Source organism: Galleria mellonella, unplaced genomic scaffold (assembly GCF_026898425.1).
Source record: "Galleria mellonella isolate WM207_F2 unplaced genomic scaffold, CSIRO_AGI_GalMel_v1 utg63, whole genome shotgun sequence".
Taxonomy (NCBI): domain Eukaryota; kingdom Metazoa; phylum Arthropoda; class Insecta; order Lepidoptera; family Pyralidae; genus Galleria; species Galleria mellonella.
This window is the reverse complement of record NW_026442130.1, coordinates 8387066-8412488: the sequence shown is the minus strand read 5'-3', so window position 1 is coordinate 8412488 and position 25423 is coordinate 8387066. Positions and strand designations below refer to the sequence as shown.

Here is a 25423-nt window from a genome sequence, read left to right as displayed (position 1 = left end):
AAAATTAAGATATTATAGTTTCATACATTGTGATTTTACTGTCACATATCACGCTTAGAACTAAAATAAAGCTATACAAAAAGCTGCTTGCTGACAGAATACGAAAGTTATAGAAATATCCATATCAACAACTTTTATATAAAGTCTCTCTGGTACTATCACAGATAAGTAAACGAATTTGACATGATCTGACTATTTACTTAGGGGGCATTCAAGTATTAAGTAACGCAATTTGGGAAAGGATTACGTATGCGTGCTCTTGTAATAATGAGGGGGATTCGAGCAACGTATTACGTGTCAATGTCTTTACTTTATTTAAATAAAAAATTAAAACCTTCCATGTTGACAACCCTTTTCGTTTATATTTTACGGGGAATCCCTCGACTGTATTGTAAGTAATTTTTTTTTGTTTTTGTTATTAGCAGTTGTTAGTGTTATAACTTTTAGATTTTAGTGGTCGTGTTGGTGTTACGTAACGTTTAGGGAGGAGGAAGCGATACAGTAAAATGTTACAGTTCGTTATATGGGGGGAGTGATGGTCAAAAATCTTCAAATACTGTATTTTGTAATATTTGAACATTCCCTTAGATTTAGTTTCATATGCCATTTTAAAGGCGGACTATTTGGTACTATGGGAATACACTGTATTTAAAATGACTACTGCTGCTAAGTTATACTTGGTAAGGAAGAAGTCTCATTAAGACAGCCGACGCTCGAAGCATGCTTATTACATAATATTAGCCACGATACGTTGCCCTTCGCAGAGCACTGCGGTTTATGAATTTACTCAACTGTGGGAAACTGCAAATGTGTTTACTGGTTACCGCTGTTTACAAGCTGCAGACTGGGCCACGCTGACATTATATTAAGACGGTGATGGTGATTGTAGCTCTTAAGTGTAATAATAATCTTTTTTTATATTTCACTCACATAAATAACTATATTTAGGACTCGAATTAAATTGTCCTCTAATATTGTAATTTTGGTATCTAGGTAATTATCATTTATTGAGGAATTGATAATAAATTGCCTAAATTGTTCACATCTAAGAGGCTGAAATTTTACAATTCGTACGGTATTTTTATAACATAGATAAGTATCAAGGTAAAATATTTGAATTTTCAAATATTTCAATCGTCCGGACATACTTTTTTCTTTATTCTTTATTGTACACAAAAAAGGTATTGTATCAGAATTGTTAAACATAATAGAGTATAAGGACGAGCAATTTACTCCCAAAAAAAGTTTCTTTCAGCGAACCCAATATAAACTGAGATAAACTGACAGTTTTTTACGACAAATTTGTTAGGATAACGTGCCGATGAGTATTTAATCTTACTGGGTGCATACTACTAGCTCAATAAAATAGATAATGACAATAGTTTTTAGTATTATGTCACTCAGTTAATTTGAAAATATTTACATTATCATGTGATAAAATGTATTTTCAAAATATGACTCTCAACAACATATAAGTAGTCCTGTTCTTGCAATAAATTAAAAATGCAACATTACTTATTTAATACAAATCACTGAGTTTTAATGAAATATTTATCAATTTCTTCACCACATTTCCGGTTACAACTAGGAAGAAAGCTCTAAGCACGCGAGCACATTATAGTTCTGGCTACTTATTTGCCTCGGTTCAGTGCCGCTCATCCTACCATAGCGCACCCATCATAAATATACGATATAATCGTTAAAACTAAAATGGCTCTTATTAGCAACCGCATAAAGTTTAATACTAATAAAAAAAATATTACACACGTACGCTCTGCTTGGCTCCACAATAATTGTTCTCTAAGTGAACGAACTATGAACGCGGACATATAGTTTATTTGTGTGGCTATCATAAGTAAATTTGTTCTAAGCAATAGCGGTATTTTTAATTTTTACCGGCCACTTAGGTAAGCAGAAGTCGACAAACGGATTTGGTTCAACATGAAAGTGCAATTACGATGCTTTACAATGTTTGATTATGAAATCATTAACATAATGGTTTATTGTTTGTCAATAAACATGATTGAGCTAGACCACGACAGACCTCCCAAATTCACGTAACTACTGCTTTTTTTATGCAACTTAGAATGGCAAACAAGCTGATGGCCCACCTGGTGGAAAGTGGTAACCGTCGCCTATAGACATGAGCAGTACCATGAATATGACAAAGTTTACTGTTTCGCCCATAATCGGTACCCCTTATGCGTTGCCATTTCTGAAAACTAATATAATATTATTATTAATATAATAAAAATAAGATAATGTCGGATGACGGAACAGATTTAATACAATCAATATATTAAGATAGACTATTTCAGTTAAACTATTTCTTTACTTTGTATTATTTAGAAAAACCGTGTTATAGCCAATTCATAACAAAAAGTTACGAAATACCTAATAAACTTATATTTGTATCTCGAGAGAGTTTTATAAATATTTTGTGAAAAAAAGTAAATACGAATATCGCCTGTCTTTTATTGTCTCATTACTCACCCGAAATGTCCAAGATTATAACACATAGCTTTAATGGTTTCTGACATCACCTACTTATTTAATTACTGACTAGTGCTTCATCAACAAATGCTAAGTAATTCACAAAAAAAAATACAAGTACTTACTTTTTACTTGACCCAGTGAAACCTAAAGTGTTTTTAAATAAATGACAAACCAAACTGATGATGTCATCGAATAGGTTACATTAAACAAAACTGAACTACCGAACCGATTTTGTTAAAATGTTTATGACACCAATCGGTAAGTATATCTTTTCAGATAAAAAAAAAAATCCAAATGGGTTTAGAACTGACGAAGTTATTAGGTAATAAAGATAAAAAAAATACAATCGAATTGAGAACCACCTTCTTTATGAAGTTGGTTGAAAAAAGAGATAATTTATAAAAATTTGAGTTATTTCGTATAATATAAGCTTCTCTACAAGTAAGATTAAATATAAGCTAAACATTTATACAGTCTCAAATTGACATCATCATCATTATATCGGCTTTTAACTGTCCAATGCTGAACATAAGTTTCCCTCTTAGAGGGTTTTGCTAGTAGTTGCCATGCTTGGCAGGCGGATTGACAATCGCAGTTAGGCTTTGGAGATGTTTTAAGAGAGACTCTGCTGTCCATCCCTCGCCTTCCCTTAGTCGCCTTTTACGACACCCACGGGAAAGGTTAAGGTGACCTATTCTACGCCGGAATCACACGGCTAAACTTACATATTAGCCAAAACTTACAAAATACCTATATGTTAGTATATAGGTATTTTGTAATTTTCTAATCAACTAGTGTTAAACGCTCGATACCGTGAGCAATGATTACTAATTATCATTAGGTGCGTATCTAATGTAATGTGTGCAATATAAAAACAAACCGACAAGTATTCGTATTCGTTTCTATTACATTACAGCGATTACATTATAACCCAGTTCAATACATAGAAGAAACCACATTGTATTTTTTGGTAATATTATATAAAATCGCTCATAATATGCTGTTATTCCATTAACAATGTTCAGCTGTTGTATAATACCAGTATTATCGAGCTAAGTACAAAACAAACATTAGTTATTGTATTTGCAATCAATTAAATTATTTATTTATTTGAATTATACAATAATGTTATATTATATTTATATGTTAACAAAATTTATTATATAAATGCATAATGTAAGGAACATTCATGGTCCCGAATAATTACATGACAATCCGAAACGTATCACTCTGTCTAGACATGCCCATCGGACGATTGATAAAAAACAGTTCTTGTACCTAATTGTCTATATTGAAATTAATTTTCAATATTTAAATAATTTACATTGATTTATTTTTGTGCTCAAATACAAACCAGAAAAATGTATTATTATTATTATAATCGTAACTATACCGATACTGTAATAATTGTAAGTCTGTTATTGGGTACGTTAGCAAATATAAACAAATAAAAAATACACACAGGTAGTTAAAATTGTTAATAAAATAAATGAAAAAAAAAATACATCACAAGATATCACAAAAAACAGTTAAAAAACAGAAAGAAATATATTTCCCATGAAAATGAAACTAAATCGTATTATTATTATTATGTAATTTAGTTTCATTTATTAATATTGTTTAATATCTACATAGTTATTGAATAATATAATTTTGTATGATACTGAGCCACAGATAAAGGTATCTTCCCTATAATAGGAAAATCCCTACTGAGTAGAGGGAAATATAACAGTTTGGACTTATGAATTCATTGTATTGTATTGTATTGTAAAAATCTTTATTGTACATAAGTCAGATTAAATACTAGTAAATGATTTAGTATACAATGGCGGACTTATCCCATAAAGGGATCTCTTACAGTCAACCTTTGATCATTGATTTGATGATTCATCATAATATTTGGTATATTATATTAATTTTAAAATAGTCAAATTAGGTTTTAATTTTGTTTATTGTTTCTATTACAGATATGAAGAAAATGTCTACAAAAAGTAAAATGAAGTCGTAAGCAAGGTAAGTTAGTTATTATTCTCATATTCTGCATCAATACTTTTCAATGGGTTTAACATAGCTGGCTCTTTTGTGTTAAACCCTCTCATGGTTTATCATGATGTTATTTTTCAAATAATTATTTTATTTTGCAGTCTTCATTGTTGTTCCCTCCTATGTGAGCATTTATAACGTACTTTTGTATTTTACTCTTTAAGCATTATTACTTAAATATTAACTAACTTGTCCAAAATAAAAAAAAATTAAACGTAATGACTATTTTATAACAGATATATTTAAAAATACATTCAATTACAAAATAAAAAGTACCACCATTATGGTTACCACTTTCCATCAGTCAATCAGTTTGTTTACCATTCTAAGTTGCATAAAAAGTACCTACGAAGTTGCAGTGATGTGTACAAGTAGCACGATATTTAATTCTACGTTAGATCTTTATAATTGATAACTTGTCTAAACGTCGTCCTGACTCTCTGAATAATAATATGGGAACACAGGATACGCGGAGGAACTGTTGATTATTTAAAAAACCATAGGATTGAGTCTGTTCTACATAATTATCTGTTTGTACACATAATAATATGTGAATGCGTACGGTGATGTCTCTATTTTGTAGATTATTTGTGTTTATTTAAATAAAATAAAATACTATAGTTTTTGTATGTTATGCACGTAAAAATTATTAATTCAATCTTGCGCCATCTATCTGCTTCTATTTGTTCTCCTTTAACCAAAGGTTGTCTATAATAGATTGCGCTAGCGATAAGACCTAAGTACCTTTATGTATTATATTTTAATCTGTATATTACTGTATTTCATTTGAACTGTTTAAATGTCACTGTATATGTTTATGTTTCTGGTGCAATAAAGAGTTAAATAAATAAATAATTTTAAAACCTTCTTCGAATAAATACAGACACAATTTATATAATGCTTCTTCTATGATATAAATAATTTAACCTTCTTATGAATAAACACATAAAAATATTTAGATAACTATTTATAAAATAGATTACTTATTTATAAATGTACATAGACATATTTAGATGAATTTAATCTATTGAAATGCTCAAGACAGATATTAACATAACTTCATAAAAGCATATTAGTAAATCAACACAGAACTAAATTACATCGAGTTAATTGTACCGTTTTACATCTTCGTTCCCGTCTTACATTACGTCCGATGCATTGCTACTGAATGATGAATCATAAATCAAATTGATGGTGACTAAGTGATGATTGATCACGATATTGAACCGCAGTGACTGGAATGCCTGTACGCGACATAATGATGTGGGATACGTTGGGTATATACTAATAAAAACAGAACAGTAGTAACTAGAACTAGTAATAGTAGTTTATTACTTAATTACGCTTAAACACCTGAACCGATTGGAATGAAATTATATACACGGATAGGTTATATACTAACTTAATACATCACAGACAAAGTCACGAGAAGCAGCTAATATTAGTGATAATTTTCTTTAACTTTTATGGATAGAACAAATAACTTGTTATATATTATATTTTCGTCCCTCTTTAAACATCATCAAAACCTAACTGCGGTTGATGACTATATAGCGGCGGCAACTACTGGCTGAGGCCTATGTTTATCAGTGGACATTACGGCTGATATGATGATGATAATACTAATGAATAATCAATTAATTTTATTTTATTGTTTTCTTAGGAAACGACAGTCGACCTGACATATTAAATCGCTAGCAATTGCGCTTTTATTCCCCAGACCTAAACAATAACGCAACTATTTCTGTTTCTTGGTAATAAACTTTTTGAAATATGGAATGCGAAATGAGTTTCCACTGACACGTTCAGTCATACAAACGCTAATTACTGACTTGTTATGGATAATAACAATCCGGCCAGGATATTAATACTTGCGTCTGGTACTTCACGAATAGCCGTTTGCGACCGCTGTCAAGTATCAATTAAAGTAAATTACACACTTGTGTGGTTACAGAAATATATAAAATGTAGTTGTGTAGATGGAATAGTTCATTCATGATCAGTATAAGTCAACTTATAGTAATTAATATTTTTTTTTTCCAAAAATCATACATTTTTTTTTTTGTAATTTTAGATGTCCTCAAGGAGTCAAATAATATCAAGTAATAAATTAAACATCGATCAGGTAAATATTTACAAATGAGGAACAAATAAAAATTAACTTATCTTACTCTCATTAATATAATACGAGTAAAATTGAAACTAATGTTTGTACATGAGAAATATTAAAAAAAAATATATGAAGTCTTCATAAAACTAATAAATGCATAAACAATATTTTTTAGAGATTTTATCTGTATGTCTGCCTGTCTGTGTGCTTGTACCAGGATCACGCAAAAACTGTTGCACCAAATTGAATGCAGTTTTCACAAGTTTCAAACTTAATAAGTACTCAACCGATTTTAGAAATTCACTCACCTATAGAAGTTTTGAAATGTCTATGTATCTACCCGCGGGAAACTGGGCCGGATCATTAGTAATAAATAACAGTAACCTAGCATCGAGACATTGACATGTTATTACAGATCAAGTGGCGTGCCCTTTTGGTGTTTCCTCAGACAATGTAGTATAGTTTAATTTCAGGAAGTGTCTTTATGTGGGTTATGAAGCTAAGCCACAATCTTTTAAGACACCCATATAAACTATCGCGAAATTAATAGCTATCATAAAATTTACAGATTAAAGGGTATCCTTCGGTTTTACAGCATCTCATCTTTTAGAGACAAAGTTGCCAACATTTTACTGTACTTAAGTAATTTGTTTATAAAACATGTTATCATATTTACAGTTGCATAAAGGAGTTCTAAAACTTTATTGTAGTTTTAATTAAATTTTAAATTAAATTAAATAATTGGAGAGGCAAAATGCTGGGCCAACTTATACGACATGACAATTTTTTAAGAGCATAGTAGAGGGAAAAATAGACGCCAAAAGAGGAAGACCAAGGAATAACTACATGGGACAAATAAAGGAAACACTAGGTGTCATGTCGTATACGGAGGTCAAGGAAAATAGAATTGGCTGGAGGAAGATGCATGAACCAGTGGGAGACTTTGTACAAAAGTCGTTTGCTTGGGTACCTCTTTCCCATTCGTGTTTTACCCATGAAGCAGTTGTGTTTGCATGGCTGTGTTTCGGTTTGAAGGGTGAGGTATGGCGTGAATTTACAGGGTACAGAGGAATAATACCTGAGTTCTCAGGAATGGCAACGCATGGGAGGTATCATGGGTGAATCAGTATACTCTGTTAGAATTAGTTGCACCGACAAGAGGAAACTTTTAAATGAAAAGAAAATTAAAACTTTGATTTTCTACTATTTAATAAATAATAATTTAATTTTTGAGCAATATGACTTTGAACACAAACGTTTTGTTAACAAATCAAAATCACAATAAATGGATGTTATCTTACATTAAATGCTTATCAGACATTTTTAACAGCCTTCTTTCTTGCCATAAATGTAGTTGACAAAATGTGTGTTAGCCAAAATCGAATGCCAAAAAATTACAACCGAGGAGTAAAGTGTTTAATTCTTGTATATTTCATAACATGCTTCGTTCTTCTGTTAAATAAATTAAGGAGAAGTACGAAATGACAATGCCACACACAAGCCCGGGAGATTTAAGTAGTACTAAAAATTCTTATGTTCTCTAAAATGTATTTCCATGATAATTATATAAATAAAAAATAATCTATCATCAAAATAAATATCATCATTCTAATATTTAAATATAAGTATTCTAACATCATCGGCTTTTTCAATCTTGTAAATATTGCGAATCCCATCGTCCCGGTGATTGCATAACTGTTGTATTTTATAATAACAACGAAGGTACTACCATAAGAATAAATAATCTGGGTAGAAGTGACACTTATGTACTTTACTTTACCACCTTTACACCGATGCCGACTAAATGTACCCCACTTGCTCTCGCTTAAATAGAGTTGTAAAAACTATACTCATTTAATATATAATTAGTAAGAGCAATTTGTTATCATATTGATAAAATAGAAAAAGATTCCTAAGTACGTCCTTGTATAAACTTGAATAGAGGCATAAGGATGGGATTTAAGTGAATAGGTATTAATAAAAGTTTCAACTCAGTTCTTACCATCAATACATTAAAAATTTATTAATATTTGAATTAATAAGGAGTATATAATCTACTTTATAGTAAAATAGATCAAATAAATAAAAAAATAAAGTTATAAAGAAAAATAAAATTTTGCTAAATGCTGTTAGTAAATAATAATATACGCAATAATTAAAAGCATTCGCTAATTTAGAAATTTTGTCTCAAATTATCTTTTATTACAAAATAATCAATAAATAGCACTAGTACAGATTCTATCGCCATCTTAAAAGGAATTCAGTTCCCAAGGACGATTTGAGCAACTAACACACTTATTGAATTGAAAGAAGTGTCACTTCTACCTAGTCTTTATTCTTATGATACTACTTTGTATGAAAATTATAGTAACAGTCGCTCGTCTGCTAACACAAGTTCTCAACTGGTCGATTATTGACTGTCCTGCAAATGACAGTAAAAAACCACATACCACAGAAGGCGCGCGCGCTTGATTGCCTTCGCTTGCCCACGATGCAGTGGAAGCGTTGTGTATGACATCGATCGCGTGCCGACACTCATGCGCATGCGCAGCTAATGCCACACTTTGCGGTTGGATACAGTAGGATTACCATTGTAACGTAACGACCGCCCATACTTGATATACGATGAACAATACAGCTTAAGTAATTCGAAATGCGTCATATTGCTTTTTTTTCAAAATATAAAATTGTACTTGATTTTTATGTGACAGTATTTTACAATGTAGCAGTTTTTAAACTTGATGCACAATTTTTTGGTCTTAGTGACTGGATTTTTATAATCAAACTCATTACGCATGTATTTTAAAAACCAATTAAATAGATTATTTCTAAATAATGTATCAAGAAAAAATATATTTATTTATTATTTTTGATTAATTATTATTATTATGCCACGTGATGGAAAAAGAAACCGAGGTAGGCCAATAAGAAGATGGGAGGATGATTTGCCCAAAGGCTGGAGACAAGCTGCAAAGAATCGTTACCAATGGAGAAATATGGAGGAGGCCTATGTTCTAGAACAACCTGAAAAATAAGATGTTGCTGATGTCAACATTATTTATACATATTTACAATTTAAAAAAAAATCTGAAATTCAGGAATAAAGGCTATTTTTATTTTTATTTTTATTTTATTTTTATTTATTATTATTATGTAAAGATAGTAATGAGATAAAAATTGTCCTAAAACTTTCCTACCCCTGAAATTGGAGTAGACAATATATACATATATATATATATACATATATTCATATCAGCCGTTAACTGTCCATTGCTTAACATAGGTCTCCTCTACAAGAAGGGTTTTGCCAGTAGTTGCCACGCTTGCCAGTAGTTGGAAACCACAGTTAGCATTGCCAACCCGCCTGTCAACGCAACAATAACGCAACAGTATCCTTCTTAAAACGTAATGTTTTAAGAGGGACGCTCTTAGTCGCCTCTTACGACACATTACGGCCCATTCTCTGCCAGGACCATACGTCATTAGACAATATACATATATTTATAAAATTTAATTACAATCAGTTGAACGAATTTGGACATTAATATCAAAGAACATTGTAACACGAAATAGCTATTTAACTGTAAAGTTTAATTATCAAATATTACTAGATATTAGGTGATTATACTATACAAGTATTACGTTATACATTTTAGTGTAAAACCATTATATATACCTACTGAAATATAATAAGGAACCGTGTGAGAAATGTTTGATGTTTGAATATCTAATTACCTATCTAATTAATTGTAATATGAGTACGTATACCAAATATCATCGTTTAAGATAAATTGAATTTGTAAATTTCGTAATAATATTTGTAATCTATTGATTTTAAATACAGACCTCGCAAGCTTTCCCGTTTAAATACATAGCTGTTTATACAACAGGGAAACTTTGTTTCGTCGTAGAAAAGTCGTTTGCTTGGGTACTTTTGTCCCATTCATGTTTCTACCGTGAAGCAGTTGTGTTTACATGACTGTGTTTCGGTTTGAATGATGGAATATAGCAGTGAATTTATAGTTAGTCCTTAGTCCTCAGGAATGGCAACGCATAGGGAAACATTATACTCTGACATGTTCATGGTACTGCTCATGTCTATAGGTGACGGTTACCACTTTCCATCAGATTATCCAAGTTCTTCACTACAAAAACCTTTGCTTGTAGACCATTAAATATATTATTTGTTTGCATAAGCTATATTATTAATATTCGTTCTTTTAATATTTACAGAGATTAGAAAAAGTTATCGTTTGACTATAGGTACGTTATTTTTTGTGAGTATATTCTACGCAATTTTCAAGTATGTTACCATACCTTACGTTTGAATCTGATTTTTAACAGTGTTTATCATTTTTATCGTTCACTTTTAAGTTTGTCGATAATTTCTATATTAGGGGAGAAAGGAGGAATTGAAATTTATTATGCCTTTATGCCTATTAAGGAAAATTGTTCATAAAAATCACATTTCTTAAAATTATTAATTAGGAATATAAACTTTATTTATTTTAGTATCAGAGAAACACAATTTAAATCTTTGAAAAATCTCTTATGAGTTAGATATGTTAGGCGCATTTTCCCCCTGTTTTTTTTTAATGGGTGATAATAGAATGGTAACCCCGCCTGCGCTATCGATATACGCTGTCGAGGCACCAGTGTGGAGTGATAGGTGCAGATGAAAATACAGGTCAGTTAGCCCATGGTGACGAATTTTACTAGAATGCGTGACCGCGTGGAGGTCGATCTGATAGGATGTATTGCTAGCAATAGGTCAGATAGTCCCCATTATTAACAATCCCTTTCCTTCCTTTCCCCCTGGTTGACGACTATATACGCGTAGCAAGAAGCGCACGAGTAAATACAGGTCCCCATCCAACCATCATCGCTCTTACTGTTTTGTTACCCACCTGTTATGCTTACCTTACTCTCACTTACAGGTACAAGGTTGTTTAAGTCGGTAAAATTCACAATGCTCTTCTATATTCAGTCTCCAGTAAATGCTTAATGCAAATAACTTTATTTTAGAAAAAAAAAAACATATTTAAGTTTTTCCTCACAACTTTGTATATTTGAAGAGTTTTAACCATTATTCAAACCATAAATAATGCCTCGTTTGACTTACTACTGAAGTACGTTGCCTGACGTCATGGCCTCTACCACCCGTGTCTATGGATATACAAACATTTGCATACGATATGCTAATATTGATTTGGGTATATTGAGCTTGAGTGTATTGATGTCTGTATCGGATGATAAAAGTAGGAGAAAACTAGTTTTAAATTTTAAACAATACAATTCTAAATCATCTACCATAGCTAAAACCATATATCCTCTTTGCTTAAAATTTTCCAAGAATTGTTTCTTACTCTCTCTCTTAATTTCTTTACCAAATTTCATGATCTAGCAGTATCGACTGTGAATTTACCATTGTTTCTTATATTGTATATACCAATACTACTACTAACTACATATACAAAATTACAAACAAACGACGTTTTATTTACTATAATCTAATGATAATATATTATTCAATTATTTTTATAAATAAGAAGGTTATGTACACGTTTGATGAAAATGTCAGATCTGATGCTATCAGAATTTTCTTCCATAATGGTCTTATACATATTAATTTTCATGTTATTGAAATAGATTTTTTATTAAATAAATAAAATAATAATAATCTTAATAAAATAAAGTGTCGAGAAAAATTGTGAAACTCAAAAATATAAAACACGGATTGTTGCAATCTTTGCAAGAATAACCTCTTAAGCGTCTCCCATCTCTCTGGAGGACGGACGCCATGAAAGAAAAAAAATACATACACGTACGTACAATATTGTAATGAAATCGTATTTCGTAAAAAAAAACGACTTCAGTTGTGGTAAAACCAGTTATTTTGGTTTAAAATTTAAAATACTGCACCGATTGTGATAAAATTTCTATGAAACCAATCTGTAGGTATATTCTTTCAGATAAGAAAGAATATCCAAAATCGGTTTACAACTGACGATGTTATAAGGTAACAAACATAAAAAAAAATACAAACGAAAATACTCTTTATTTGAAGTGGATTAAAAATATGGACGTGCTGAACACCTGATACAAGGTGGTCAAGAGCAAAGAGTTCAAAGTTCGCCATAAGACACCGCATCCCGCTTTCGTGTTCTAATTGTTGCCGAATAATAGAATCATGGTAATGGATCTTTGATTGCCATTTGATTAACAAGAATGATAAATCAAACTCTTCGCAGGCACTTGAGGCTGTTATTTTGCTATTTATCCATAGGAGATGTTTTTGCTAGCTTTTCGATTCGAGATTCATAATTGAAGGGGCTCTTGTTTGGCGCGTTCATTGATTAATGACATTTCCTTGTGTGAAATTATTATTCGATACTCAAGAGTGAGGGGACGTTGTCATCGTGACAGATATATAATTAAGTATATTTTAATAAATCGTACAACACTACGTACCACTAACGTACCAGAGACGAGATGATTCATTATTTTATATGGATGAAAATGGACCGGTGGATCCGCCGATGCTGTGGTTATAGTTTCATTTTCAAAAAATAAATTCCACTAGGCATATTATCTAGTTCCATCTAGTCCCAATACTAAGCCATCTAGTACTGGAAGTAGACTGTACAAAAGTCGTCTGCTTGGGTACCTCTGTCCCATTAGTGTTTCTGTTGTGAAACAGTTACACTAAGAATATTATATAGATAACTGATAGACATTCTTAAAATTATTTTTATAAATATATACATACATTTTATGCATAAAAACACAAAGACTAATGCAGACATTACAGGTTGCAAGGTTCGAATCTGCGACCATCTGCCAGGGTTGTATTGGTAATAATATTCCCCTATTTCTATGACTTATTTTTGCTCACATTTAACAATTATGAGCACGTCTATTACGCAACAGTATCGAAATATCGTCATAAATAAATAAATAACCATGATAAGACTCCGTTAATTATGCATATTAAGAGACAACCGTGAAAATCTATAGTTTTATATCGAGCTAGCGTCCATTAAATGCGAATTGCGATAATGTCGATAAAATTGTTGTCGATTGACGATAGCGTATCGCGTGCCAGCCACGTCCAGATGGCTCCGTGATTGCATCGTGACAGGCAATTGCTACAATTTGCGAGTGTCGTCCGCGTACATGCCACATGCCATTCAATGTGCCGCCAATGTCGGTCTTTTTGTAGGCCGGCCCGTTTTAGAAGCTAACTGTGGAGCGCGTTATTTAACTTTTTGTTACACTGTGAATCGATCAAAATCTTTTTGCAATGCAATTTAACAGCATGAACTTCTAAATTATTAGCAAATAATATTTCAATTCGATCACAGGTTCTTCATTACATATGTTTCTACTCGTATTTAACCGGTAACATCTAGTCGCTATTTAGCGGCAATAATACAGAATTGTCACTAACAACTTTCTCTAAAAATCTCCACAGGTATTCATAATCTTACTAATAGTATAGTAATTTTCTTTTTTCTATAATAGTCGATTTTTGAGAGTAATAATAAGAATAAATTCAATTGAGAAATTTATTTATCTATTTAAACTTTATTGACCAATAAAATATGGTAAAAAAGGTGGATTTAATGATTTAGATAGTAAGTAATTTATGTTTTGACAATAAATAAATATTTTGAATATAAATTATATAACACGTATGCATTATACGTAAAAAATACGTAGCTCGATACAATCACACTCAGATAATAATTTAAAATTGTATTTCACAAAAAAAAAACTGATTTCAATTGTGAAAGAATTTTTCAAATCGGTTTATTAGTGACAGAATTACGTGATAATAAACATAAAAAATGCAACCGAATCGAGTATCTCCTTCTTTTTGAAATCGATTGATAATATAAATGTTTGTTTCGTACGGGAATCGAATCCGCGATCATTGGTAGGTAATGCGATAAGTTAAACCGGTATACTAGCACGGCCATTAAATATCTCGATTACATATTGAACGTTGACGGTAATTTTCTATAACTCCTCCAATCTGATACCGCCATCTCTGATCCTAATAATACTTGTCGTAGAACAGCAATGCGTAATTCGGACTAAATTGTGAGATAACTAATGCAGTCGATAGGAATGGGAAAGGTATAAACTCCTTCATTCTCTAACGAGGGCGTCATTACCTCTAAACGCACCAACGTAACACACCGAAACACTTGATGTTTTTAAAAAAATATCTAAACTCTTGGTCGACTTATCCGGTAACCCTTTGATAAATGAAGCATTCCAATCCCAACAATATTGGGATGCAGACCCGATCTATATTTATCATTATCATCATATAAGACGTTAACTGTCCACTGCTGAACATAGGCCTCCCGCTATTGGGGGTTCTGCCAGTAGTTGCCACGCTTGGAACACGGGTAGATAACCGCAGTGTTTGGTGATGATTTAAAAGGGACGTTGACGTTGACCGTTATATTCCATAAGTCGCTATTCTAAGCCAGTGTTACACGGCGGTGATCTATATTAAATATTACAAATTACTTCCGTATTACGAAACCTGTTTTTTAATTTAATTTGATGTATTTTTCCACATATTTATTAATGTTTTTATTAAATAATTAAATATTAGAAAGCAACAAATTATCATTCATGAGATGTGTTTCTGCCATAGAAAGTATTTAGTAATGGTAATATTTTGTTCCGCAGGAAGAATAGCATCGTCAGACATGACGAAATTGAGATGAAACCAATATAATAATATAATATCCCTTCGATTTGTAAAAGGAATTATCAAACTTGGTTTAAAACTTGTGAAGACAACATATAACATACACGAAAATACAGATAAAATTACAACTTTATTTTGATTTAATTAATAAACATATTTTTTTTTATTCATTCTGTGGAGCTCTTGCTACTCACTACGTTTTTCAACAAATCTCTTCACCTTTTGATTCGACACGATCCTACCTTTTGATCTGCTGCTGATATATATACGATCTATGAAAATCCTAAATTATTTTTGTTCTAGTCGAGCTACAAAATTATTGATTAATTCTCAAATGATGACAAATTAGTTTCTAATTATTGACAATTATTGAATTGTTTCGGGAGTTAGCTCGAAACATACGAAAAGCAATTTTCAATTAAACCACACTCATCAAATCTACACAATCATATACGAAAAGATATTGTAAATATTTTTCGATTTCTTATTAATTTAAAATTGTAACTGTAAAGAAGAAAGTGACAATAAGCACAAAATCACCGAACGAGCCCATTAAGATGTACAATAGATTTACACCTCAGACGGACAGACGGCGATCTATTATGCTGCAATGTAAGGTTTACCTACTTTAATTGAGGCGTCAGCCAACCGCAGACAGGAAATTTCGATCATTTTATTATTATCCTTAATAGCTTAAATATAAAGTTCATATTTCTTTGTATATTTAATGCGAAGTTCTGACTGCATAGATTTTTTAGACGAGCTTTTTTGTTACTGTCTGTTAGTTATCTTAACAATATTTGACAATAATTGTTTGCCGGCTATGGTTAGACAAAGTAAAGAAATAAAATAACTGATTCAATGATAAAATCATTGTGTTGGCGAAATACACAAAGGTCGAGTTCATGACCTACGAGTATAGTGATAATTGATGTTATCTAACGTATCTTTTATTATTAGTTGACACAGCACATGTTTATTGAGTTAGGTATTAAATTTTGTACCTGTTGTTATATGTCATATAGGTCTCTAGCTTTCTAATTTTTTTAACTTATTTATTGGACACGACCGACGATAAATATATAATGCCAATGCTTCGTGGCTTAAAATTGGAAGAGTAACAAAATGTATTAAAAAGAAGTGTATTTTATTGACACAAAAACGGATGGCATTATTATAAAAAAGAAAACCAAAATAATTCTGCAGAAGAAATTGAAAATTAAGTGAAAATAGACTTACTTAATTTTTAATGTTTTGAGAATATACCAGTAGCATTTTCTATAACGAAATATTACCTATTGAACTTTAAATACACAGAACCGCGAGGTTTGCTTTGAATAGGCGGTTTTTCAACTATTCTCGAGTGCCAGTCCTACAATAATGTTTTTATGCATAGACAAACAATCAATTTATTTCCACGTTCAAATATCTTGAAGGAAATACCATAGAGTCTAAGAGAAAATCTTCAGTTTACAATATAGTAAAAGTATACTCTCATGATCTTTTTTGTCTATAGTTGAAGAAATGTTTATAGCTTCAAAATATTTTATTTCATTTGGACATAAAGCTTAAGAGGATGCGATTCTAACATTTCTAACATATTGTTATGAATGTACTATTGTTTGTTTGTACATTTACACCACTCGATGTTTATGAGTACCGTTGGAAAATACACACTCATTGTATAACTGCTTTTCATACAATTCTGTGATATGTGTAGCTCGAGTCGTGGTAATAAAATACAAGCCCTAACTATGACGAGACAATGCGAAATTAATCAATTTAACGTGTAAATATATGTATAGCACAGGTTTATTTTATCCAAATGGATAATTAATGTAGATAATTTATTTATGTAACTATAAAATAAACTATTTCTTAGTCATTAATGTGTGCATCGTAAATGTACGTTACAATAAATATATTTTATTACTAGTTGTGAGATAAAGAAGTGGTTTCTGTAGTTAGTGTAAAAAACCTAAAATTTAATCAGCTAAAGATTTAGTTTTAAATTTTTTTAATTACGTATATGAAATGTAGAATATTTTAAAATAAGTTTATTCTAGAGTGTACTAGAGCATAATGAGAAGAAGTTTATTTTTAATGGCAGTTTTTTATAGCTTTTACTATTTACCCGTATTTTAGTTTCATATAAATAGGATAAAAAAAAATTATTAAATTTAATGGCACCTTGAAAAATATTGTCATTATTTCATTAAAGTATATTAGGTGATATATAATTTTAATAACGTAATTATATAATAATGTAATTTTCACTCTTGAGAGAAAACTTGTTTAAACAAACAAGTAGACATTAGAGAGATTTTTATAATTTTTTCCCGGAAGTGAGACTACTTCATAAAGCCACTATTACCTTTCTTATTACATACTTTAAAATTTATTAATTTTTTTTTGCCAATCTTAAAGTAGTTTTTATTTGGCCAAAATCAGGCAAACCAGTAACATATTCGTTAAATTAATTATGGTTCATTTGGTTAAAATAAAACCAAAAATTCAAAAGATATTAACCAAATTAATAGACCCAACACTTTCGTAAACTCTTACGGTTAAAAATAGACTCAACAAAATCAGTTCACAATCGACAAAGATATTGCGTAAAACAGACCTACATATAAAAATTGTTATAGTCCAATTAACTGCCCACTCCATTATAAAAGCGTTTAAGAATTGAATTTACATAATAATTATGCATCAAGATAACACGGGCTCGTAATTTCTAATAGAGGTGTAAACAAAACAAGACCATCCGTCGTTAGCCCACGGAGTCCACGATCTGAACCACTCCATCAATCCGCCGTAATAGACCCCAGATACTCTAACGATGTTACTGATGCATTTACACTTGGATTACCGCGACCACGTGAGAGTTAAGTGTAGTTACAGCAATAATAATTGTTAATTCCTGTTAATGTTTCACGGATTTCATTGTCAAATTGCATCCCTGAAAAAAAAATATTTATGAACAGCCAGTTCCTATACAAACTTTCTATTTGTATTATTTTTAAAGAAAATTCTTTTAAATCATTTAAATATATAAGTAGGATATGAATATACATTAAACATACTTCAAAACGAGGATATCAACACATACTGGTGTACTACTGCTACTGACAAAACCCTCCTTATGGGGGGTTAGTTGGCACGCGTGACAGGCGAGTTGGCAACTGCAATTAGGATTTTGTTGATGTTTTAAGAAGGACGCTGCTGCTCATCAATAGAATAAATGTGGAACCATTATAATAATGGTCCCACTATAAGACAATTAAAAAAAAGTATTATTATTTTTTTTTTAATATTTCACAGTGTGCATTATTACATTTCATATCGACACTACATTATCGCCAATAATATCTATACACTTTACGCACTTCGCTTTAAGCGTAAAGTCAGTAAGTAATTAAAGCTCTAATGGCTAAATCTAAATCAGCCTACTAGCCAGTGGATGGTATCTGATCCGATAATTTGCATTAACTTTATTACCCAGTCACTGGAGTGATTTATCTTTTGTTACAGTGTGTGTAAAGAATAGTTATCGTATTATACGTATGAGTGAATAAATACTATATAATATACATATTCACGACTACAACTCTAATTTTTTAACTGTGACAAAATATATATCTCGTGTTTCGTAATTAAATTTAAGTACTGACTTATTTAATATTTTAATTGCGCTATCGGTATACACTAGCGAGAACTAGTGAGAGATGATAGGTTAGAAACATCGGAAAACATTTTATGGTAGACGCTCAGATCAGTTAGCCCATCGTGACGTATTCAAGATTTAAACATGATGGTTTCCAAAGGAAACCACGTTTTTATAGATAGAACCACTGATAGAGTATATTGCTAGCAATGAAAATCTTAAACCCCATTCCTTCCCCCCCCCCCCCCCCCAAACAGATGATAGGTCTCCTAGATAGGTTAGACAAAAACATTATTATAATATTTTTGCAAATAAATGATTGATGATTGATTAATCGACTGATATGGTGTATAATTATTAAAATCCAACGTGAGAAGGGTGAGCCCAGCGCCCCTTAATCGGAATAATTTGCCTATTGTGTTTTCATTACCGGAAAGTTAAAATAAACACATGTTAGTGTTAGTATATTTTAATTTTAGAATTCAAATTTAGGATCTTTAAGCTGTATGAGTTATTAAATAGTATTAGGCTAGGCACGACGTTCTTACGTGGATTAAAAAAATCGTAAAGCTTAAACAGGTACATTTAGAAGCAAATTTAGCACATCTGCGCCCTAAATATACATACATATAATAATAATATAATAATACAATCGTTAGAAAGGATTTCTCGAAAATTTCTTGAGAAAAGAAGATTAACGGATTACCGTGTGTGACAACAAGTATTAATTAATTTGTATTGTATTACCAGAAATGTATTCAATATTAATTTCGTTTTTTAATTTTTCTTGTTGATACATGAAAGTAGATACTTAATTAAAGATGAAAGAAGCATCATTCAGGTATAGAAAATAATTTACTAATGTAACACAACTGTCAATCAGTGATCGATACAATGAATTTTTTGCAAAAATTCTATTTAATATAATAGGAAAGTCCGTTAATAGATATTTTTCGTAAATATCTAAAGGATTTATGTTTGATGAATAGGTACAGTCATAATTTTAATTTAAATATGTATTTGATATAGGCACCTACAAATAATTGACTTGCGAGGTTGCAAAGTATTAACAGATATCTTTTTAAATACTAGCTTTACTGTATTCCTATGTATATACAAGTTTATTTGGTAACTTACAAAATGATCAATTAGATCATCAGTTAAATATGAGAAACTAAACGGCTTGTACAAGTGTCACATTACACACAGAATATTCAGATCTGAGCCAATTCAAAGAGTTCTTTTCCTAAATTGTCTAGGTTTGAAAACGAATATAATTATTTATTTGAAAAACATTTTTTCACCACTTGAACATATGTTACATACGAACTTTTGGAAGGAGCAATAACTCTTTCATTACTTATCCTATAATTATTCTTTCATTCCCTCAATAGATGAATTGTCAAAAATATTTTTTAAGGTCATCTTCGCTTGCGCTATATAAAGATCTGTGCAAAAAAAAAACCATATATTATTTGTCAATCAGTGTTAACATTTGTAATAAGTACACACATGTCTTAAAAATTGCAAATCATTTCATCATTGTAATTACTGAGTCCTAATATTTGAACAATCATTTTATTTTTTATCAAACAGACTACCTATTTAGCTTAAGTCTTAAGAATTAACAATAGATATAAAGTAGACGGCTCAAAAAGTCTACTTACGGTCGTCAGAAGTTGATTAAATAAATGACCAAGCACGTATTTTATACTTCGAACGTCTATAGAATCAATGGGTTATTAATTTTGAATTAATAGGGGCTTAACGCTATTCTAATTTGATGTGTAAAGAATTTGAATACCATAAATCACTGATAAAATGAACAGGTTACATACAACTTGTCTCATTGTCCGCCATAATGGTGAATACGTATGAGTAACTTAACTCGGCTTTTTCTCCCTTGATTAAGTCATAGATGGAAATATTATCTACGTAATTCTACTACCAAGCTACTGTATTAACAGTAGCAGAATTACGTAGATAATACTGATGTATTGCTTTTTCCATTTGACATGTGGAATATATAATGTAATTACTGGGTATCTTAATTTTCAGGAATACTACTCTAGCATTCTTTTTTTTATACCACTGAGGTGGCAAACAAGCATACGGTCCACCTGAAGAAACCTCTTTATCCCCCTTTTGAAGAACCCCATGCTGTAGTCTCTTGGGAAAACCTCGGCAGGGAGCTCATTCCACAACCTGAGTATTCGTGGGAGGAAACATCTCTGAAACCGCGCAGTACGCGACTATTCAGGCTGTAGGTACATGAGGATGAACTCCCTGTCGATGGCGAACCGTACAATGGTAGAAAGTGGCTGTGGGCATCATATTGAACAATTCCTCTGAGCACAATCCAGAACACGCAGAGTGAGCAAAATCTCTCCTAAGACTTAAGGGTTCGATACTGCTTGTGAGCCTGGGATCATCGACAATTCGTGAGTACTGTGCATTATGATAATGATGAGTACTGTGTGTGATGATATTAGCATATAGTTGCGGTATACAATGGGCCATCCCTTCATTTCGTCTAAGTGTCGTAAGAGACGACTAAGGAATCTTAATGGTAAAAGGATGGACAGAAGCATTCCTCTTAAAACATCACCAAAAGCTAAACTGCGGTTGCCAACCCGCCTGTCAACCCTGTCAACTACTGGCAAATCCCCCAATTGTAAACTACCGTAAGGAATGGCCCTTATGACAGTCTATGGGGGGTGGGGGGGTTATGTTCAGCAGCGGACAAATACGGCTGATATTATATATTATGGGTACTATCACAGTGCGTTCTGTGATATCTTTGGTATTGTTTGCCTCTATAGATATGTTTGATATTGTGTACGTCATATTCAATCAGCTTATTTCCCATTTCAAAATATTTATAATATTGTTACTAGTTAGGACATATCTTTAGATTTTATATTTCTGTCACATTTTTTCTAACCAGTCGTATAATTTAGCATAACCATTGTATTAAACGACAATGATGGGTCATCGAAAATTCATGGTTACGTCAAAACAGATTAAACCAATTTTTGCTGGAGTAATATGAGCTATTATCAACAATTTTAAATTATATAGAATTACTTATTACCAATTAATAAATGTGAATGTAAAGTTGTTTGTTACATGATCACACTAAAATAATTAAATTGAAAGCTACTAAATAAATATACTATACCTATCATAGATCGACATGTTAGTTTTAAAGTTATTTTTTATACTAAAATAGCGAGTAAAGCCGCAGAATACACCTAGTAATATAATAAAAATTCAATAGAACCATTAATTATAATTGCCACCAAACTATTATCGTGCATGATGTGAACTTATAACTCATCACTTTAACTAGCGTCTGGCGGTCTAGTCTGTAGCGGTCAAATAATTTACTAAACACCTTTTTTGACTTTGATTTTGACATTAATTCGACATGCTTTTTGTCATATTATACGAGAGATTGTTGCATAGTCATATAAATATTTCATTACATTACAACCTTTAATATTTTCAATATTGTGGTGCTGGATAGAAGTGTTTTTTATATAAGTTCCTCATTAGTGCACCTGCTTTGAGTTTAGAATTTTTTATTGCTTTGAGTATAGATATTTATTTGGGATTTCCAATAATATAATAGACTGTTGCATCTATTTTAAAAATATAGACGAGTTAGCCATGTTTTGGAACAATTTTAAAATGAAACAGGTCATCAATGCAAGGCCATTTTTTTTTAATTTTTGTAAATGATTATATTACAAACAAAAACATGGTTTATGGCATATATACATATATTAGCGTGACAACTAGTGAACCCCTCAAGAAGGCTTATGTTTAACAGCGGATAGTTAAAGGCTGATATGATGATGATGAACATGATTTAATGTGAAATTTTAAAAGACAATTTCTTAATGGATACTATTCTTTTTTATGGGGAGAACCTCATGTTTAATACACGGTTTAGTAAATATTATACAGAGTCGATTAAGCTTTGAATGAGTTATTTAAGATCATCATTATAGAAACCTATCAATTTCGTAGAAAATTGTAATACGATATTTATAGTATTTATCTTTTAACTCACGGATGGGAAATGCAATGAGCTGTGGAACTGTAAAATTTTTATTACAAATGAAATGTATATGGATATAATTACTTTGTGTAAAAACTGAATTAACAATAAAATAATTCAGCTTCTGTGATAATGTTGTACATTATCACTGAAGCTGAATTATCTCTCATAAACCGTAATTACATTGATTGAATCTTCACTTATTACTAGTGATTATTATTGAAATTACTTATTAATGATTATTTATTATTATTAATTGAAATTATTAACGTTCTTGTGGAAACACATTAAAAATTGTTAAGGTCATAATAAAGCTAGCATATCCATTTTTCATATTAGTGTGCGAACACATTTCATATTTTTTCCACATTTTTGAGATAAAATGTTTAGTTTCCACTATAGAACACCTCATTTGAATGATACCAATAATTTACTAAACGAATATTTAATTTAAACTAGCTCTTTGTCCACTACTTCGTATTCATGTATTTTAAAAGTAGAAAAGCAAATAAAATACAGCACTTTTAGTAGGCGCATTAATTAATTAAGACATACATCAAATTTTAATTTAGATCTTTAGAAATACAACTGTATAAACCGCAGCCAATTTGTTGCAGTAGTTTTTCAGTGATGACGGAGTAAAGAATATTTTTTATGCAACTTAGAATGGCAAACAAGCTGACAATCTGATGGTAAGTGGTAACCGTCGCCTATAGACATAAAATATAATATAGTAGATAGAGACAATTAGATAAAATTACAAAAAGTTATTATTTTGGGATCTATTTGGTCTTATTTAAAATCTCTCATATTAATTTTACAATTACAATACAATTTTATTATATTAGTAAGATTAGATTCTTTCCATTCCCACGTCGCAAATAACCTAAGTTTCGTCCCCTCGTCACGTCGCGAACAGCATCAGAACGTGGTGCGTGCGCAATCTAAGCGATTATACTACATCTCGTGTCGGGAATCGAACCGATATCTGTGCACGTACATGCAACCGTTATTTATATACTAATGCAACGTATCTGAATCCTAAAGCGTAACGAATCTAAAGGTCCGTACGGTTTACAATTCTATTAAATTTAAAATTACAGTAAATATTTTGTAATACAGTACAGGCTTCAGTATTATTATTTCGTTTCAGAATTCTTAGTTTTTAGAGCAGGTAAATTTTCAGCATATACTATATTTACGGGTTCATGATCAAGTAAGTGTAGTGTGTAGTTATTATTGTTATGATTACCAATATGTAGTATTATACTAGCGATCTGCCCCGGCTCCGCGCAGGTGTATAGTGGCACATTATTTTTATACATTTTTGCCAATTATCGCGTTTAAAACTGTCCTCTCTTTTAAATTGGTATCGACAATATACTTATATATGTTAATAAAATTTTATTGCAATTGGTTTGGTAATTTCGCAAATTAATACGTACGGACACAGTAAAATATTATTTTTATATACTTACCAGCATTTAGATTATTTGTAATAGTACACCTAATATTAAATTATATTTAAAATAATGTATTTTATAGAAAAAAGCAGGTCAATAAGATCTATCTATAATAAAAAAATACAGTGAACTGTTAGAATATTTTTTTATAATATGAGGTTTTCAAAGTTTATTCTTTAATAAATAAAATAGTATATTGTTTTAAATTTTTTAATAAAAATAATTTTACTGAGTAATTTAAAAATAAAAAAAGCAATCCTCATATTGACTTTAACGTTGCCTCGATTAAAGTTGACGTTTTTTCTGTAGACCACAATCTATTTATTAAGCCTTTGTTTTTCTTTGTCGTGCAAATTCCTGCACAAACAGATTTTATTGTAATACTAAATTCCGCGATATAAACCCAAATAAGCGCCTATTATCTGTCTAATATGTTTACAAAACATCTTGTTGTTCATCGGTATGTGTTGTCACGGTTGAAATAGCTGTTTCATTGTTCCGTATAAAAAAGATATATAGAAACCCTCATGAAGCGACTTTGTCAGTCCGTCTGTCCATTCATTTGTCACAGCGCTAAATCTTAGCTCCTACTTATGCAGTCGTTTTTAAAAATGGAATAATTGTAAATTTTATTGTCCCATATAATATTATTGTCACAAATTGAAGTGAAAATTATTTAAATATTAAATATTTTTAGTTTCCTTGTTCAAAATGGGGTTTAAAAAGAGTATTCAAAATTTATAAATAAATATAGCATGTAATGGGCTTCATTTGCTCAATTTAAAATTCTATTTCTTTATATGGCATTATGTATATATTACATGTAAAATATAATGATGTTTCAAAC

At 30.9% G+C, this 25423-nt stretch overlaps 1 protein-coding gene across 2 annotated transcripts in view; it reads left to right on the top strand.

Moving 5' to 3' along the window:
• Positions 1 to 25423, top strand: part of LOC113521619 (uncharacterized) — a 73390-nt gene that overhangs the window by 14507 nt on the left and 33460 nt on the right. For both annotated transcript variants that reach the window (XM_026907204.3, XM_031909849.2), the window contains exon 2: positions 4464 to 4509. The gene's annotated coding sequence lies outside the window, so the exon portion shown is untranslated. The remainder of the gene's footprint in view (positions 1 to 4463; positions 4510 to 25423) is intronic.